Genomic DNA, 7,593 nt, shown 5'->3' on the forward strand with positions numbered 1-7,593 from the left:
TTTCATTTGTAAAAAAAAATCCATGTTCTGTTGAAAAATCTTGCAATGAAGAAATTTCCTACTCTAAAATAATGCCTTGGGTTGCTTGCACAAGTTAGCATTAGTCAGAATTTGGGGTGAGAGGTAAACTTTCAATCGCACCAATGAGGAGAGCTATTGTGTAAGAGTTATCTTCACATATTAAAACTAATAGGAAAGTCATAATCATGGCTGATAAACCATTGATTGGATCATGAAAGACAATGAAATATGAGCTAAAGAATCCAAAATCCCTTAACAGGGGCTCTAATGGACTCACTTCTTTTGTGGATTGTATATACAGGCAGCAACCAAAGGCAAACGCTCCTCCCAGTGTGACCTGGGATCAAAGATGCCAGGATGCAGAAGCTTATCTTTCATTTCTCTAGAAAATTATTTAATGGTGAGTCCCAACCTCTTCATGAAAAGAGGTAGCTGCAAACCTATGTGAGACATATTGCATGTGCAAATACTCTCATTGAATTCAATAGTCCAAATCATGGAAATAAAAGTAATTTAAGTATTTAAATGCTTGCAGGAGTATATTTTTAACCTTTAGATTGAGCCAGCTGTTCAGTTTCCTCTGCTATTGATGGCAGAATTGTGTTTAAATATGTCTTTTTAAGATAGAATAATGCTTTCTAAAATGTAAAACATTAGTAAAAGGAAGTTGTATGGCTCATATCTCTGTTGACTTTTAATAATGGAAATAACAGCCCCATACAATTTTAAATCCAGTTCTTCTCCCAAGGAGATACATAAACTGGCACTTGTTTTGAACCCTGGAGGAGAATGGAACTCATTTACCCTAATTTGTCTTTTTTAATTTGGCTGTTTTGTCCAACATCATGCTCTTAAAGGGTTGAACTCTTCGTTTTCAAATTTAGCTTTCATTTTGGATGTGTACTGTAATGTAGATCAGTTTTCACTTTGTTTTGAAATATAAATAGCTGACTGATGAGTCTGTGTGCAATCATGTCACCCTAAAAGAAAAATACATATCTTAAAAGCAAAATTCTTTTATGGGCTGGAAAATGGCTTTTAGGATTAAAACCAAATTGTTTTTTAATAAAATGAAAGCTGATTCTTCCCACAGGCTCAAATCAAACACTTGTTTTAGGATTTTGAATGTCTGCTGAGCATAATTTCTTTTCTTTTCTTTTCTTCCCCTCCAATTCCTGGTTTTCGCTACCAAAAATGTCATGGGATAAAGCTGTTCTCAAAGTAGATTTCCAGCCTCAACAGAAAACAGCTAGTACTGGCTATTATGTGATCTTGCAAAATTCTCAGCTTGATATCCAGTCTAAAGAAGGTAAGAAGTGGTCGGATAAGCAACAAAATAATATTCATAATTAATTTTATCAAAATAACTCACTCATGATTTTAAGCCCTGTATCCCTTATATTAAATGTATTTAATAGTACTCATTAGGTACAATCAAGATCTGAAGAAGAACGTCTTTGCATTCTAAAGCTTTTCTAACTTTATTTCAACCATGCCATTGGTCCAGTAAAATCTATCATCCTAAAAAGAAGCCTTGACTCTTGCATAATTCCTGGACCATCTTGGCTACAACAGCACTCTAACACTCCCATAAAATCAAGACATATTCATGTGAATAAGACAAGAAAAAAATCAGTCTAGGTTTTGGCCTACTTTCTCTAGTCACACATCATCAGCTAATTTTCATGTGTACATCTAGATACCAGAGGGTATCTGTATAGGCCTGTGAGCATATTAAGACTCTAATTAATTTTCAATAGTAGAATTAATGCAATTATTAAATGAGGTCAACAGATGTCAGATAAAGTATGTTTACTGTTTCCTGCCAAATGCTACATGTGTGTACAATTAAAACAATGCTTCAGAATTAAACAATTCTAGGAGAAATCTTGAATCCCAGACTCAGTTCTCACTTGAGAAAGAATCCCATACAGCCAAATTCTACAGGCCTTACAAGTTTACTCTGTCCATACGCCAGAAGGCTTCCACTGCCACTTACCCATGAAAGGACTAAACAAAGATTGACCAAGAGCCACAAGATTTAACTCATTTACTTTAACAGGAAGAGGAGGAACAATTTCCTCATTGTTGGCCATGTACAATGTGTAAAGATGCTGATACCATAATTTATTTATTTTTTTGCAGGGCAAGTTAGAGTATGTTTTTTCCAAACAGCTAAAAAAATAACTTCAAAAGTTTATGCTTGAGAGGCTCAGAGTGGTACTTTATTCTTATGTCCAGTGTGTCAGTTCTCTCTGCAGACTGCAGGACTAGTCAGTCCTCTCATTAATTTGGTCAGAAACCTTTGAAGACTATCATGCCCTGTGGTCCATGCAGCAGGTAGAATTGGTATTTAAAGGCTGTCAGAGGTTGGACTGAAGTGCAAAAGTCAGCAGTGCAGTGTCAGTCTCCTGGGACAGGACTGTTCGAAATAGTTCTACAAGTCCGTGTCCACCACTACTTCACCACCATCAATTAATTACTATTACCAAATATTTCTGGTATTTGATAAATCGCTTCACATTTTTGTGGTTGGTTCAGCCTGTAATTCTATCCCTGAGTTCCTATCATGCTATTTTGCTTAGAGTCACCACTATCAGCACATACTATCTGAACCACAATCTCTTCTTGTTTGCAGGTTTAGCCACTATTAAATGAAAAGTACAGTTCAACCCCAATCTGGAAATGCTGTTCATGACCTATGTGTACCTCTGACCTATGTGTACCCAGGGATTTTAAGAATCCAGTCCTATCCTTTGTCAAGATTAGGCATCTAGTGTTTGAGCCAATGCCTTCAATCAAATCTGTAAGGAAGAAAGCTTGATGTGGAGGTGGCATAGTACTGGAGATAAGGCAGAGGTGGTGGAGTACCAAGAGGTGTGGTTAGACTGACAGTATGATTTTTTTTTAAGTGAACAAACTAACAGTCAAAGATCAAGGGTGATTAATACTTTTCAGTGCAGCATGTGAAAAAGTATATGTTACTGAAGAAATTCTTAGTAGCAGCCAAGTCTGGTGATATGTCTTATAAATAATTAGTTTAACTGATGTGGAATCACTGTAACCTCAAGACTTCAATAATTGTTTAAAGATTTAAGTTTCACAGTTGGGTTCCTAAGCCAGAATACTCAGGAGCAAGGTCTGTGGCTGAGTTGTGAAAATTAACAGAACACTGTGTCAGACTTCACTTTAAAAAATATTAAAGACATCAGAATATTGTGGGCTGTTAAGGCTTTTAAGAAGGATGCAAAATTTCACCTGCCACAGTTCAACTTGTGAGAAACCTGCAGGCTCCACAAGAAACAATCACCTAAATTCAAATACTAATTGCTTTAGATGCTAATGCATATACCACTCAGTTGTCTTTGAGTGCTGAGATGTCATCTATCAGCTCTGGAATACAAATTGATTTGAACTATTATACACCATGAATATACTAACAATGAGCAGGGAGGTAGAATTAAGTCTAGACTTATGAACAGCAAGTGACTTCTACTTCAAGCTATTGGAGTTGCAGTCACAAAAAATGTATACATGCCCAGAGACAACCCGTAAGCAGCATGGCTTCTCCCGGGTACAAAAGACTCCTATCTCAGGAAGTAATATGGAGAGGAAGTTCAGAAGTTGGGAGAGTCCCTCCGTGCATGAAGACAACCCTTTTTAGACAAAGTCTTGGCTGGGAAGATATAGGTGGGCCTGGGCCTGTTTTGGGTAGGGGGTTGGACTAGATGACCTCTTTAGGTCCCTTCCCTTTTCTATGATTTGAAGGAGAAAATAAACCGACTTATACCATTGACAGCCATGAGGAAGGGAAGTACCTCTGTTTCCTCTTCCAGTAGATATGATTCTGCTGTTTAAATGAACTTGTGCCTGTATTGTTATTCCAGGGACTCTGCCTGACTAATGAATTAACTCTGAAGTCATGTAACACTTTCATAAAAAGAACCATACAAAAGATTGAATAGATCTCCAGTGTCCAGTCATTGAAAATCCACTACTGGCAGGTGAGGAAGCACAGCAGAGGCACATGACACCTGCCCCTTCCCTCTACCTGAGGACATCAAGTCTTTCAGTATAGACCTAAGAGTAGCAAAGCATTCCTTAGCCAAATCTCCACTGGGGTCAAGCAAGCCAGGAGGTGAAATCTGGATTTATACATAAAGCACTTGTATCAAAAACAGAAAGTAAATATCTCATGCCTCTGTATGACATTATATGAAGTCAGTTTGGAGCTGAGAATGAAACAAATCAGGCTCCATTAGTTTCTCACCATGGTGTTCAAATTTCCCACTAAGTTCCTGCAGACCCTGAAACAGATGGTGAGACCTTTCACAATCTGATATGTCACACATCAAGATGAGGAAAATCTATTAACATTCAGTAGACAGAGCTGGTGACAAAGTATACTACCATAGCAGTGACAAGGAAATATTCTACTGTAACAGTCTTCTCATGGGATTGATATTTTGAAGTGCCACAAAAAATACTACCTATAACAAAATTCCAGACGGCCTCACTGATATTTGAACTTTTTTATGCAGGGTAAAATAGTTTTGAAGAATTGTTTTTAGGTGAAGAGAGAGAGAAAGAAAGAATGAATAATTCCCTGCCCAAACCTTGCTGCCTGTCCTTGCTCACTTTTGACACATCTGCATGAGATCTTTACTGCACAGTGGACTAATCAACTGCACAGTAAATGTTTGCATCTACACGTTTGGGCCCTTATTAGGCTGGAGTAAACTAATTTACTCCGCAGCAGGATAGTACTTGTACTATACAATTTGTACAAATACAAGTACTATCCTGCAGCAGAGTAAAATATTCTGCAGCACTACATGTGTAGATGCTGCCTCGGCTGGCTGGGGCAGGAGGGTGCTTCAGTGTGGGGGCTCCTTGCCGGCTAGTCCCATGCTGAAGCACCTTCATGCCACAACCAGCCCCTCTGCAGCATGGTGAGGCAGGGGGAGCAGCCCTGGGCTGGCAGGCCGACCTCCCAAACCTTGTGTCAGCCAGGGCTGCTCTGACCCAGCTTAACATGCTGTTATCTCAGACACATGTAAAGACGCGCCTGGGAGCAATAAACTCCAGTGTGATATTCAACAGAGTTTATTGTAGCTCATTAATATGCATGTGTACATGTGCCCATTTAAAACCTAACTGCAACCAAATATTTCTAAGGCTCTGGCTAGATGGATTTAAATATTTATTTCCAGTCCTCATCAAGGACTGGAAGCATATCAACCAAAAATGATGTTTCTGGCCTTTACCAGGCTAAAAAAAAATCTCACAAGAAATGCTTGTTTTCATAAGAGTGGTAGCCCAAATTGCAGACTTGAGAGATTCAGTTCTTTTGGATAAATATTCAGACTTTTGGATGATCAAATCTAAACTGTGAGCCTTTCCAGCTCAGCTATTTGGTGAATACATTTTTCAATTTTGACGCAAGCCTGAAGTGTTTTTCTAATTTTCTACCAGCAAACACAGCATTTGAAGAAAGTTGATATTTTGGGGATTTTTTTTGACAGGTGAAAATTTCACCCTTTTGGGGGGAAATTGAAAGTTAAAAAAAAAAAAGAAAGAAAAAAGATATCTTTTTTTTTAGTGCTGCAAAACCTCACCCCCCACAATTCTTTACTTTTTCTTGTTATGTTCACAACATATTTTTTACACACTTCCCTCATGCCCTGCACACTGTCTGAAATGCATCGCTGTGAATTAAAAACACTTGATTCCTCCGCCGCCCGCCCTCCCCCTCCCCCCCCCCCAAGTTAGTCTCATAGTAGCCACTTCTTGGTATTCTTTCTTTTGTTTTAACCAAAAAAAACATTCACACAAAATGCTGGAGCATGTTTTTATTATGTCCAAAGCTCGAGCTTTCTGGACGCACAGAGCTCGTGTTGAGCTACTGACCTCCATTATATCCCAACTTCAATTCAGATTTGTTTAAACAAGTTTTCCACGTGCACAGCCTCCCCTTTTACTGCCAGTGTAATGTACCCTTCCCAAAGGAGGCTGATCTTATAAATCACCAAAGTGCACAGGTTGCTGTTGCCAGCACTAGAGGGGTCTGGCACTATGAATTTGAGGGGTAATGAGGGAAATAGAATAGCCCACACACATTAGGAAAGGAGAAACCAGAACACAGCTTTAATGTGTGGAAAGTGCTGTATCTAAATTTTTTAAATACAAGCACATTCATTTTAGATATGGAGCTGTAATCTGTTAGCTGTGACCAAGTGGAAAGCAAAAAATCCGTAACTAAATGCAAAACATCTAATAACTGTACACGTGTGTGAGTGCACGTGTGTGCACATACAAATGCACACATACCATGAAATCTGCATTAATTATAATACAACAGTGTACTCTATGCATTTAAAACATAATTATAACAGCAAGCTATGGACCAAATTCTGAAAGATTTACTTAGGTAAGACTATTGATGAATTTAATGGAGTAATACCCAGTCTTCAGCATCGCTCAGAATTTGGTTCAACAAACATTTCGCTTGACCAAGGCTCTTAACAGTTAACCACGAGCAGCAGTTACAGGCTCTTTTAACTCCTCTCACAGAGCATACTGGTCTGAGATTATTTTCTATTGCAGTTTGCTACCATTCCTGTGCTCTGCATTGGACTCTGCTCTTTCTCCTCCCAGGGAAAGTGATGGTCTTATGGCATCCTGGATCCTCTCTGGACCTCCTCTTAGTGAATAGTTGTTCTGATCCTGTCTATGCTTCTGCCAATTCACACCCACTCTGACACCACCCTGGGTATGCAGGTCCATGTGTATCTCCATGGGTGGAGCCAGGATTTTGGAAAGCGGGGTGTGGAAGCAGTGACCTGAACTTCCAGGGCAGCTGAATGTGATCGCCCAGCCCCACCTCCCTCACACCAGGATGGAAAGACCATGTCACTGGAGCAGCAAGAGGGGACTTTAAGTCCCTCAATCAGGTAAGATCATTCTCCCTGCTCTTGCATCCTCTTTATGCCTGGAAACACAATCCCTCCCAGCCCCTCCCCTCTCACTTTCCCCCTGCCCCTGCTGCTGCTTCTGCCACTGCCCCCAGATGAACAGGGGACAGAGGCTCCAGAGCCACTCCTGCCCCACTGCAGCCAGGCTGCATGCAGAGCCAGGCTCAGTTAGAGTCAGTGACAGAAACAGGCAGGTTCCCTTCCCCTGTGCCTGCTCCCAGACCAACAGGAAACACTGAGAATCAGGTAGGGAGGAAGCACCTGGCTGCTGCTGCTGCTTTCCTTAGCTGCGCCTGGCTCTGGAGTGCAGCTGGAGCAGGCCGGGGCAGTGCTGGAGCTCCCCTCCATCCCTGGGGCAGCCAAAGACAAAGAAAGTGGTTGGCAGAAGAGTTGGGGGAAGGGGGGAGGTATGCCTCAGACCATGGAGAAGAACAGAGGAGAAATTCTTACTTGTTCCAGGGACCCCAAAAAAGTCCCCAGCTGCTTTTCCCACAATGCTGTTAACTGAAAAAGAAGTGTGTCCACAGCACTACACCCCCCTGGATACCTCTTTGTGGATCGTGGAGTACTCCTCTGAAGAAACAAACTATATCCTCCT

This window comes from Alligator mississippiensis, chromosome 1 (assembly GCF_030867095.1).
Source record: "Alligator mississippiensis isolate rAllMis1 chromosome 1, rAllMis1, whole genome shotgun sequence".
Classification (NCBI taxonomy): domain Eukaryota; kingdom Metazoa; phylum Chordata; order Crocodylia; family Alligatoridae; genus Alligator; species Alligator mississippiensis.